Here is a 13,646-nt window from a genome sequence, read left to right on the forward strand (position 1 = left end):
CTCCATGCCCTCTGGACACTTCAGTAGAAGTAACCTGAGTTTTGAAAAAAATACACAGAGCTGAAGAAGGATTGTGAAGGGGTGTTGCTTTTCCAGCTTCCTCCTTCAGCTCTGTGCACTTCTCAAGGGAATAGAAGGCATGCATACCACTTCATGATGTGGGGAAAGGAATTCCAGAGGCTTTGTGGGCACCAGAGGAGAACTTCCAAGCATAGCATCACACCCACAGGAGCTACACTTGGAGACTCACAGGTGCTCAACAACTCTGACTTGGTACAAAGTACCTTCCTGTGCAATCTTTAAAGAAAACCTGTTTCAGTAGCAAGGCTGCATATACACACCATGCATTTAAATGCAGGCTAAACCACAGAGACTAGGGCTTGCCAATCAGAAGGTCAGCGGTTCGAATCCCCACGACGGGGTGAGCTCCCATTGCTCGGTCCCTGTTCCTGCCAACCTAGCAGTTCGAAAGCACGTCAAAGTGCAAGTAGATAAATAGGTACCGCTCTGGCGGGAAGGTAAACGGCATTTCTGTGCGCTGCTCTGGTTTGCCAGAAGCGGCTTAGTCATGCTGGCCACATGACCCGGAAGCTGTACGCCGGCTCCCTCGGCCAGTAAAGCGAGATGAGCACTGCAACTCCAGAGTCAGCCACGACTGGACCTAATGGTCAGGGGTCACTTTACCTTTATTTCCCCCAAAGAATCCTGGGAATTGTACTTTAATAAATGGTGTAGTTCCTGCAGGATTCTGTAGGGGGAAAGAATACACTTTAAATGTAATTTAAAGGGGTATGTGCAGAAAGACAAGAGTCTCTCTGTGTCCTACAAAGCATGCTGCAGCAGTAGAACGGAACTCGCTCTCTCCTTCCAGCTTTAATGTCCATTTTGAAGGTCAGTAACTGGTTGTCCTCTTACCTCATATAAAGCATCTTTATAATATTCTATTTCTCTCTTCCCCGCCCACTGTAGCAACAATGACAAACACCCCACCACAGTCAATGACTCGGACAGTCTCAATCTAGATGTGGTGGATGATATCCAGAAGATATTGGAAAGGAACCTGTACAAAACAAGGAGAACCGTGAGCTTTTTTTCTTTAATTGATAGCAATAGCTGTGTAAACAAAAATGTGGCTGGGTCTGTCTGAGCCACCAATGCTAATTTCCTACAATTGCCTTAAAGTGACATTCATTTTCCCCCAATGTTGCATTGTTTGAGGGTACTGTGAGAAACTTAATGGCGGTTCAGATAATGCGACCATAGGCTAATGACGCCGCGGCTGCTGCTGCTCACTTCAGCTCAGTGGTAGTTAGTGCCCATTGGGACTGGTAGGGTAGAATTCAGGGAGGCCAACGGTAGGTGGCACCAGAGCCACTGATAGGCGGAGCCAATGAATTCCAGTTTTCTCCCCATCCTCCTCCCTGCTGAGTTCTCCAAGGGTAACACTGAGACCTGGAAGGAGAAAGGGGTCACAGGCAGTGTTGCCACCCCCTGGAGAGGTTGTAAGTAAGAAGGCAGACAGGTGGGGACTGGTAGAGGGCAAACTAAGGTTTTGGGGTGTGTGTGCTCCATTCACACTAATGAACCAGCATCTACTGCTGCCACTATCACAAGCACAGTTGCTGACCACTGTGGTGCACCAGCATAGAATCATAGATCTGGAAGGGACCACAAGAGTCATCTAGTCCAACCCCCTGCAGTGCAGGAATCTTTTGGAACCTCCCTTGGAAGTGACTTGCAGAAAAGGGTCTCTGAAAATAGCCTAAGGGTCCTGGCAGGCATGCCTTGAACTTCTTGGAGACGTAAAGCAGGATATAAATATAACATATAATAAATGAACCAATCTACAATGGACAGATGAGTCGGCTCCGCTGGGTAAAGAAGAAAGAAAGAAGCGTTAGCAATTAACATGTCTTGCTTGCATTGTGTATTACCAGGTGCCAGCATACAACAGGCACACTCTGCCTGGAGAAACAGAACCAGTGGAGCAAGCAAAGGAGATCTTGATTCTCAGACACAAGAGCTGGCAGATCCACATGAACAGAAGTGACTCAGATCGCTTGAGCAAAGAGGTACAAGCCAGGGTGGGCGCTGGGGGTGGGTGGAGCATTGAAACAGATTCAAATTAAGTAAGCTTTAAGGGACGCGGGTGGCGCTGTGGGTTAAACCACAGAGCCTGAGACTTGCCGATCAGAAGGTTGGCAGTTCAAATCCCCGCAACGGGGTGAGCTCCCGTTGCTCAGTCCCTGCTCCTGCCAACCTAGCAGTTCGAAAGCACGTCAAAATGCAAGTAGATAAATAGGTACCACTCTGGTGGGAAGGTGAACGGCGTTTCTGTACGCTGCTCTGGTTTGCCAGAAGTGGCTTAGTCCTGCTGGCCACATGACCCAGAAGCTGTACACCGGCTCCCTCGGCCAATAAAGCCAGATGAGTGCCGCAACCCCAGAGTCGGCTACGACTGGACCTAATGGTCAGAGGTCCCTTTACCTTTTTAAAGTAAGCTTTTATTCCAGTTACAGTTCTCAGTCTTCCTGACCTTATGGCAGGGGTGGGGGAACCTTTTTCATCCTGGGAGGGCCACATGCCCTGATGGACAACCTTACAGGGGCTGCATGGCAGTGGTGCACAGCACCAGAGGTAAAAGTAACTAGAGTAGCAAGTGTTCGTCTTACCTTTGTACAATGCAGCTATGCAAAAGTCAAGAGTTTTCTGCCTGTACTCCATCCTCCACACAGGCAAGCTAAAGCCATTGTTGCAGTTCAGGGACACATTTGAGCTTAGCAAAGGCACTTATGGAGGGCGTGGAGAAGGGCCATTGAGGGGTGCAGATTGGGGTTAGGTAGTGTAGACTGGGAAGAGTCCTGAGGGCCACAGAGAGACACAGGCATAAAGCTCTCCAGCAGAGATTTAAAATAGTAGTAACAAAAACATGTGGCGAAGTAAAGTGACTTCCAAAGCATCCCCTTAAAAGGTTTCTTTCCAAAGTGTCCCTCTTTCATCAGCATAGGAAAAGACCACAGGAAAGTTAAAAAAACAGTTTACTTACAAGCTTCTCAAAAGGTCAGATTAATATGCTTCAGAAAATTGCACAGGCATTAAACTTGGCTTAGTTGCAAAGTGGTGACAGTTCCTGATTATTGGTATAGGAACCCAAGAGTGACTTGTGTGAGCCTTGCGGCAAACCAGCACAAACCACCTCACCAGTAGTCTGCAGTCATACAAACCAGACACAGGTTTATTCATTTGGTGACAAGTCTCAGGAGAATGTAGCACAATATTTCGGTGTGGCTAACTCTCCATGATAACTCTTCAGTGACAACCAGGCCCTGTTTCACATGGGGTGCTAGTCTTCTTCTCACCACAAGATGGAGCCATTACAATTATTATGTTTACAAGAAGAAGAAAAACACACAGAAAGAATCTTGGGAAAACCATAGGGAAATAATTGTTAATTGTGAATTAATGAACTTAATGGTTAGGAGGGTCATATGTAGTTTTTTAAAAAAGTTGGGAGAATGGAATGAAATATCTCATTTTGGTTTGTGTTTGTGAATTATTTATTGTGAATTATTGTGAAGTTGTTATCTTGGTCATTTCTGGTTGTACTGTGATTTTACATTATTGTAAGCTGCCCTGAATGGTGCATGGACACGGAACAGATAAAGAAACAATACTTATTTTATATAAAAAATTTAAAAGGACTGGCCAACTTATAAAAATGTGTGTGTGTGTGGACTTAAGCTTAAGGGGGTGGACAGACGGTGAAACTACTACATTTTATGGGACCCCTTAAACTTGATTGATTTTGGAAAGAACCAAGGCTTTGGGAGTAGAACATCTGCTTTTCATGCAGGGGGTCTGAAATTCAGTCTCTGGCACCTCCAGATTGGGCTGGGAGAGACCCCCTTTCTAAAATTGTTATGGGCTACTGCCAGTCAGTGTGGACAGTATTGAGTTAGATGGACCAATGTCCTGACTCAGTACAAGGCAGCTTCCTGTGTTCCTTGTACACCAGAGTCTGGTTCAAAAGACAGATAGACAGGCAGAATTAAAGAACAGGGTGCTTCTGTGCACATTTTGAGTCTGGGAATTTGCTGTCGGAGTCTGAAGGGAACTTGCACTCCTTTCTGTCACGTCCACTCCCAGTTACACCAAGTCTTCTAAATTTCACATGTCCCCTCCATACATCATTTTGATTGCCCTGTTGCACACCACCCCAATCTCTGTGTGGTGGGAGATTCCAGGGGTTCCAGGCATTCGGCTTCCTCGGAATGAGAGACAGCAGACACCGCTGTGTCTTTAGGATATATGGCCTATTGACACATATGTGCAATGAGCATATATGTAACCTGCTGGAGGGGCTCACAGCATTAACACTCCAATAAGGAGTGTTCCTCCATAGCCACAGCCTTGAATTTGAACAGGAATCAAGCATCTCTCTCCCTCTCAGGTTTCTGTCTGCCTTCTGCTTCTAGTCCAGCTCTCTCTCACACACTTGAACTCCCACCTTTTCCCTTCTAACTACCTATCAGTTTCCTGCCCACCTAGCAGTTCAAAAGCACATCAAAGTGCAAGTAGATAAATAGGTACCACTCCGGCGGGAAGGTAAACGCCGTTTCTGTGCGCTGCTCTGGTTTGCCAGAAGCGGCTTAGTCATGCTGGCCACATGACCCGGAAGCTGTACGCCGGCTCCCTTGGCCAGTAAAGCGAGATGAGCACTGCAACCCCAGAGTCAGTCACGACTGGACCTAATGGTCAGGGGTCCCTTTACCTTTACCTTACCTACCAGTTGAGGAAGCCCCCCCCCCATTTCACCAGAGCCACAGAGCCAGTTCCTTTGTTACCCTATCAACCCATACTTTAGGTCATTACCAAGAAGCCGGCCAGCTATTCCAACAATTTAATCCTTGCTGTATCCAGGAATTAGGAGAGTCTCAGGCATGCAGTCTACCCTCCCCTGCCCCCAAACTCACAAATAGTACATTCATGATTATTTGTGCTCATGATGCACTTGGAGCAGTTATGCTTTCAGTACTGTACTGTTTTCACCTGCAAAAGTTGTGGGGTGGGGTGCATGTACCACTTTGTACCCATTTAGTGTAAGTCTCATAACTTCCTGCTGAAATACTCTTAACTTTTAAACACTGGTACCTCGGGATGCGAATGGGATCCGTTCTGGAGCCCCATTCGCATCCAGAAGCAAATGTAACTAGCACATCTGCACATGCACGTGTCACTTTTCGCCACTTCTGCGCATGTGCGTGACGTCATTTTGAGCATCTGCACATGCGCAAGCGGTGAAACCCAGAAGTAACCCGCTCCGTTACTTCTGGGTTGCCGTGGAGCGCAACTTGAACGTGCTCAACATGAAGCATATTCAACCCAAGGTATGACTGTACTGCAAATTTTCCATTTATTTATTTTTTGTCCCACTTTGGTTGTGCTGTCGTGCAAGAATGCCTTTCCAAACAACAATAATGTTCTCACTTTGGGAAGCATTGCAGAACAACCAGTGCTTTTTTTCTAGAAAAATGTTCAGGGGTACTCTCATTTTGACTCAAATAAAAAACCATCATTTTATAGTTCAAATTGGGTAAAATAAATACTGTAAATGGACAAAAGTACAAAGATTCACAAAATGTTGAGGGGTACGTGTACCCCTGCATCCCCCCAGAAAAAAGCACAGAGAACAACCAATAAAGGCCTATGGGAAGCCTTATACCAGGCCTTAAACCCTTGGTTCATCTAGGTCAGTATTGTCTACACTGACTGGTAGAAGCTCTCCAGGGCTTCAGGCAGGGAACCATTCTCAGCTCTACCTGGAGATGTCAGGGACTGAACCTTCTGCATGCAGAGCAGGTGTTCCACCACTGAACAAAGGCTTCATGTTTCTTTTTTTCCTACTAGGAAAAAACATATATTACGCACCAAAACTGTCTTCCCCCTCCCCAGGAAAGTTTGCAGAAGCTGTGTGGTCTTTAGGTCAGGAAAATGACAGAAAACAATCTCTCTCCCAGTGCCACTTCTTTGACCAACACCAGAGTCTCCCTCCTCCTTTAAATTACCGTTTATCTATAGAAAACCCTCAACAACAGTAAAGCCCAGGAGATCTAATGACTCACCTTCTGCATTATATCTGCTTTTGGGTCCTAACTTGAATAATTCATTTTTTTATTGCTAAAACTATTACCATCACACAAAACCAATTCCATCTATACATACAAATTTAATGAAATCATACAAATAACATAGGACAGGTTTATTTTATATCCTATTTCTGATATTCAGAGGACACTGCTTCTGCTTAGGTTACCAAAATGGCAGGGTCCATGAACAAAAGGGAGGCATCAGCAGGATTGTGGGAACTCCAGCATTTGCTGAAGGACATAAAAAGGTATCTAGGAAGAAGAAGGGGTGGTGGTGTGTAGAACCCAAGTACATATCCTCCAAGTGTCCCGATTTTCCAGGGACAGTCCCGGAATTATGAAAGCAATCCCTGGAATGTCCCTATTCCCTTTGCCACAGAACTCGAACATAAGGATGAGACAGTGGAGTAATGTGTGCGTTGTTGTTTTTAAAAAGAATCACATAATCAAGCAAACAGTTTGCAGGCCATTAACTATGTCAAACTGCATCAAATGAATCCAAATGCTAGAAATCTCCAACATTGCAAACCAGTTGCTTTAAAAAAAAATATCCAACAAATAAAATACATTTCACCATAAACTTCAGGTTTGATTATTTTGCCCATTGAAAACACTGAGGCATAGGAAGGTCCCCTTACACGGAATCAGACTACTGGTCCATCTAGTATTGTCAACTCTGTAGGGTTTCAGCTCTGCTTGCAGATGCCAGGGATGGAACTTGTGTGCACAGCAATGGTTCTATCACTGAGCTTTGGCTGTTTCTCAGTAGATCTACACTGAATATATGAAGCTGCTTTTTTGGGTCCCACCAGTGGCCCTCTAGCTTTGTATTGTCTATGCCGACTTGTAGTGACTCTCCAAAGTTTTGGGCAGGGATCTCTCACAGTCCTGCTAGGAGATGCTGGGAATTGAACATAGCACCTTTTGCATGCAAAACATGCGCTCTACCACTGAGCTATGGTCCTTCCCCAAACTGGAGCTTAAAGAAAGAAGGGGGAGAATGACCAATTCTTGAACATCCTTTCAACCCTTGATGACCTTTTCAGCTTGAAGAGACACACGCACATGCACACACACACACACATACACATACACAGTGAGAGTGTGCTGCTCAGAAACAATCAAAATAGGATTTGGAAGGCTTAAGCCCTGCGTGGTGCCTTGCATGTGTTTTATTTTTTGCAATTGTATCTCCATAAAAGGCCTTTTGGGACCTCATTTGGATGACCTTCTCAGGAGTCATTCAACTTCTGTACAACCATGAATCCTATTGTAATTACAATTGCAGAGACATTGAAAAACAATGGGCAAAGAGCACAGGGTCCCTTCTTACAAGTGAAAAGAAACAAAAGCAACATGGAAAAAAAATGAATTGGGAAGTATCCAGACTTATTTGGCAGCCCTTACTCTGGGGCCTAGCTGCCAGATCACACGTCCATCAGAGGCTTACACTCTGCTTTAGAAACATAGCAGGCATATTCAGGCTTTCAATGTGGGAACAATAGTTCTTGAGGAATGCAGATTAGTGCTTTAGCAAAAGGACATGGCACTCATTTGCACGAGTCTCTCGACTCGCAAGCCCTCCACTGGCTTCTCATCACAGAGCCAAGGAACACCTCTGCAAAGACAGGCCAAGTTTCTGTTCGATTTTGTGTGGATTGGCAAATCTGCTGCTTTCCAGATTAGGTTGGACAACTGTGTCCAAGGTAGATTGGACTTTGTGCATCACCTTAAAAAATGTATGATCTGTAAACATCACTCCTCGTAAACTGTGAGTCTTGTGTATGTTTAGAAGTCCTTTTCTTATCTTGGCGAAAAAGGAAAATAAATGGAAACAGGCTGGGTGGGAGAGTAACAGATGGCTGTTTGTATGATCCAACTTAATGGTAATCTTCAGGCAAATGTAGAATACTGGAGTTGGAAGGGGCCTCCAGATGTTTCTTGGACTTTGCTCCCATCAGCCCTATGGAGGGACACAGGTTCCCCATCCTTGCCATGGATAATCAAGCTCCCCAACCTACCGGAAGCTGGAACCTAATCCAAAGCCATCCATGTGTACCCTTACTTCCAGCCATGGACATACTTGGCTACTGTATTTTGCTGTTTACGGGGCTGCCTTTGGAAACACACTGAAACTTCAGTGCATACCTCTGCTAAGATTCTGGATGGGGCAAAGTGTTTGGATGATGTACCCATGTTGTCATGCCTGACACATTGGCAGAGGCATACCTAGAGTCCCTTGCACTCTTGGCAAGAAGCTGTATTGGCATTACCTCCCCGCCCCCCATCACCTTTGTGTCACGTTTGATCTTGCCACAACGGCAGCAGTTCGTTGCCACACATTTTTGCCATACACTGTTAGTCTGATAGCTGATTTTTGTGTGTGTCGCCCTTGGCTTGTGTCTCCAGCAGGGGCTGGTTTTGCTAACCCCTAGGTATGCCTCTGCACATTGGCTTTTGGTCCAATGCAGGTTCAGTCACTGAGGTGATTTTCTAGAGTTCTAAAATGTGTGAGGTGCCAGCCTCCATGGGAATAACAGGCTCACTCCTGAGACAGTCCGTGTGTCTTGCATTGAAATTAATAATGCTAAATTTATTGTTGTGGACACCCATCTGTCTCGAGAGACAACAGAGTATGCCTCTGGGGGTGACGTCAAACTGCTGTGTTAGCAGCACCAAAGTGACTTCCCTGGGATGCACACACATTTAATACATCTAGAAGAGTTTTAACATCACCAGGAAAAGCAGTATCAGCAGAATAAAACAATATACACATAAAGCATATAAAACAAGCAATAAAAAACAATGTTTTAAAGCCTGCAACAGTATGTCCCCAGCGTACATTTCAATTAAAAGGTGTTTGGATTTTTTGAAAGGGGTTTCTTCATGCAAATACAGACCTTCCAAGGACCCCCATTTTCCAGGAACAGTCCTGCATTTACAGAAACCATTCTGGTTTCTGATTTGATCCCAGAATGTCCTGCTTTTCCTTTGGACGTCCCTGTTTTCATCAGAGAAATGTGGAGGGTATGGAGTTGTGAGACCCCCAAGCCAAGGAGATAAGTAACTATACAACCTTTAGAAGACATCTGAAGGCAGCCCTGTATAGGATTTTTTTAAAATGTTTCATGGGTGGCATATGATGATGACGATGGAATAGGATGTCCCTATTTTCATTGGAGTAATGTTGAAGGGTATGCAAATATGTGCTCTTTCATATTGCTGGCATGTTCCCTTGGAGTCTTCTGTGGGGCATGGTTAACAGGAAGGCATGAAACTGTATAGGTAGATGCACAACAGACCCATTCAAGCATATTACACTGGGGATGTGGAACCTGTGGCCCTTCAGATGTTGCCAAACTACACTCCCACCATCCCTTATTATTGGTCACACCGGTTGGGACTGGTGGGAAAAGGAGTCCCCTAACACAGGACGAGCTTATCCATCCCTATATTCAGCCTATTCTCTTAAACTTTGAATGTTTTTTCCAATGTTCAGTTCCAATAATTTTGGGTCTATTATTTCTAAATGGTTAAAGGATCAGACTGTGAATTATGTTCTTTCTTCATTGCAGAAAGATGATTCTTATTCATCAGAAGGGGCTGATGGGACTAACCCCAAACCCAAGTTGTGCAGGTCCCTTACTGGTAAGTTGGAAAACTCTGAGCCTAATTATCCCAACACTAGTCCAGTTTGAGCTCCACATGTTTTCTGAGTGAGAAGATTTCAGATTCATTGATAGGCCTTCATGCTGACCCTGACCCTTCTCCTAGCCACCAGATGCTTTTTGGTAAGTGACAGGAAAATCGTTCTTGCTGAAAATGAAAAAGGGCAGTTGCTGGAAACTTCAGGTGGGAAGAGTGCTGTTGTTGCTTGGGTCTTACTTGTGGGTTTCCCAAAGGCATCTTGTTGGAGGCTGTGTGAGCTACATCGCCTTCTTGATCCAGCAGGCCCTTCTCAGGTTCTTATGTTCAGATGCTGGTGTGTGAGTTTGGCAATGCAATGGTGTTTTGATGTTGTTTCACCTCCTTTGCCTAATAACAGTATAATTGCAACAGGTTTTTATACATGTGTAATGGTTTTGTACTACTACTTAGAAGCCTACTTTGGCATTAAGTAGTAGTAGTAGTAATGTTTCTAATTAGGCACATATCTTTCCTTCTTTCCTACAGCCAGGCATTCTAGAAAAGCTCCGAGTGTGAAATCTAACAGATCAAAGTCAGTTGGTTTTATTATACCTCTGCAGCCAAGTACAACCCGCTGGGTTAATGACGAAGAAACTGGGAAAAGGCCAATTTCAGAGGAGAAGTAACACCATGTCTTGGCTTCCCCCCCTGCACTCCTTTTGTACCTGTATTCTTTTCCTGACTTTGTAGAAAACAATAGAAAGTGCTTGAAATGCACTCCTGTGTTATCACATTTCCTCTTTCAGTACAGTGGAACTGGTTTGTGATCATGTTAAACACTGTATTTATTTAATTAATTTTATTTAGGCAATGTATATACTGCTTAATTACAGTCATCTCTATGCAATGTACAAAGAGTGCACTACATTGGTGGGAGGTGTGGATCAGCTAAAGCTATAAAATCAATTAAGATGCCTGCTGGAATAAAAAAAGTTTTCAGGAGGTCCTGGAAGCTCAACAGAGATGGGGCCTGTCTCAAATGGAAGGGAGCTCCATAAAATAAAAGAAGCATGTTCAAACTTATACAGTTTCATGAGGAATTCTCAAAAATCTTAAAAAGAATCCATATGATCATTTTATTTTATTTAACAACATTTAAGATTACAGATTAGGGACGCGGGTGGCGCTGTGGGTTAAACTACAGAGCCTAGGACTTGCCGATCAAAAGCAGTTCGAATCCCCGCGACGGGGTGAGCTCCCGTTGTTTGGTCCCTGCTCCTGCCAACCTAGCAGTTCGAAAGCACGTCAAAGTGCAAGTAGATAAATAGGTACCGCTCCGGCGGGAAGGTAAACGGTGTTTCCGTGCGCTGCTCTGGTTCGCCAGAAGTGGCTTAGTCAAGCTGGCCACATGACCCAGAAGCTGTACGCTGGCTCCCTCAGCCAGTAAAGTGAGATGAGCGCCGCAACCCCAGAGTCGGCCACGACTGGACCTAATGGTCAGGGGTCCCTTTACATTTACCTTTAAGATTACAGATTAAGATAGACACCAATTTTACATGTCTGAGTAGCCTTGCAGAAAGATAAAAGATTTTAGCAGGCACCTCCCCAAAAATTACAGCAAAGACTCCTGGCTAATTTCAATGGGCTATTTATTTTTTTGTTTACCAACCTTTACCAGTCATACAACATGAGTGAATTTTACAGTGATTGCTTGAGACAGTACATTCAGGAAAAAGAAACTGTGTGGCACAACCCTTTCAGAACAATACCCTTTCAGAAGCAGGGGGTAGGTGGGTGGGTTTCCTGCCACAAAAGAGTTCTGTGTTGCAACCCTATGCACGTCTACTTGGAAGTACCTTCTGTTGAGTTCAGTGGGCCTCATTGTCACAGGTGTATGCATAAGAATTGCACCTGTAATCTAGTGTTTTAGTTGCCTATGCCCAGGGAGCTTTCTATGAGATGGAGCAATAAAACGTCTGATCACACCTCTTGCTTTCTGAAATAGAATGGCCAGAAAATGGCAGAACTGTGTCTGCTTCTTTTCCTGAGCATATAGACTGACTCTTACAGGCCAGATTCTTTGGAAAAGAGCACTTTAGCAGTGCACTATCTTGACGGCAGCGACCATTTAATGTAAACTCGCTTTAAATGAAAAATATATATTAAACATTTCTGTATTTTGCTGTGTATCTAACTAGCTATCATCAGAAATAAAAATGCAGTGTGTGTAAGAGAGAAGGTTTGCATCTATGTGGAGTACAATAGTGTTGTCATAATATTTTTACTGTCACTACAATTACTTTCATAACTATTGTTCCTTCTGATTAGGATACGTGTGGGGGGGGGATACCATCCCATTATATTGCTGAGTCCACTGAAGCTGTAAATCAGGAATGGGGTACCTATGGTCCTCCAGAGTTCATCAGATTCCAGCTCCAATCAACTCCAGCGAGCACAGAAAATGGCCAGAGATGAGAGGAGCTGTAGTCCACCTATGTAGGGCCACAGGTTCCTTATCTCAGCTGTAGATGATGACTTGTGGGCTGGATGATGCTATGGATAGATTCACAACTTGGTAGAGCAACCATACCCAACATATGCTCATGACAGGCTCTGTAGAAACCTGGAGAGAGGTCTCAAGTGGAATGGCCCTGTGCAGTTGAACATTTATATAAATAATTTAGATGCTGCTGCAGATGGTTCATCAAATCTGCGGATGGAACAAAAACTGGGCAGAACAGAACACTGGACTGAAACCAACAAGATGAAATTCAGCAGAGATGTAAAGTTCTGCATTTAGGTACTCAAAACAATTGGAAAAAAAGGACAGAGGAGGTCTGGTTTGGCAGTAGCATACAAGAAAACGATCTAGGTGACTTAGTAGATCACAATGTGCACATGGGCCAGCAGTGTGATGCAGCTGCTTTTTTTTTAAAAAAAGCAAATACAACCTTAGACTGCATTAAGGAAGCCCAGTGTCCAGATCACATGGTTCCATCCTCTTCTACACTGGTCAGGGCACATCTGGAATAACTAGGGTTGCCATATGTTCGGAATTTCCTGGACATAGCTGGGATTCGGTCATCAGCGACAGCATCCTGGCAGAAATTGATTAAATGTCTGGGAAACTGTCAGAAGAGTAGATTTTGGTGACTTTCCTTAGAAATAGCTCAAAAGCTATTTCAAAAAGTGTCCAGATTTTCACTTTTTGAAATATGGCAACCCTAGGAATAGTATGCCCAGTTCTGGGTGTCATATAACATGTTATATTACATATGTCCATAAGAGGGTGAATCAGCGAGGGAGCTGGAAACTGATTCCTATGATGAATGCTTGAAGAACTGGGGTATGTTTAGTCCAGGGAAGAGAAGATTAAGGGGAGACATGATTGCCTTCTATTATTATTATTATTATTATTATTATTATTATTATTATTATTACTGCAATTTATAGACCACCCTTTATCAAAAGGCAGCACAGGATGGAGCAGGGGAGAAGAGTGTGAGGGGGCACTGTTCAACATGGCAGTCCTTCAGATATTTGAAGACAATTATGTATTCTTGAACGATGATATTGCCTTCTAGTTGACTGGAAGACATATTTGTGTGCTGTAAAACCTCTGACTTCTGCATGGCTGGAAAGTAGGCTATTGCACTGAGGTAAGAGTCATAGTCACTGACCCACCCATTTTTGCTACTGGCCACTCCTCTTTACCTGCGACCCCACCCACCACTGGCACGTGACTCACCCACCCCAAAGCAAAATGTCTCGTGCTGGCCCTGAGTTTCCCCCTGCAACTCTGGGTCCCTCACACCGAAAGCAACATCGATTCCATCTCAGAATGATCTCTTTTGATATCCAGCATTTCGAAAT

The sequence above is a fragment of the Podarcis raffonei genome, chromosome Z, assembly GCF_027172205.1.
Source record: "Podarcis raffonei isolate rPodRaf1 chromosome Z, rPodRaf1.pri, whole genome shotgun sequence".
NCBI lineage: Eukaryota > Metazoa > Chordata > Lepidosauria > Squamata > Lacertidae > Podarcis > Podarcis raffonei.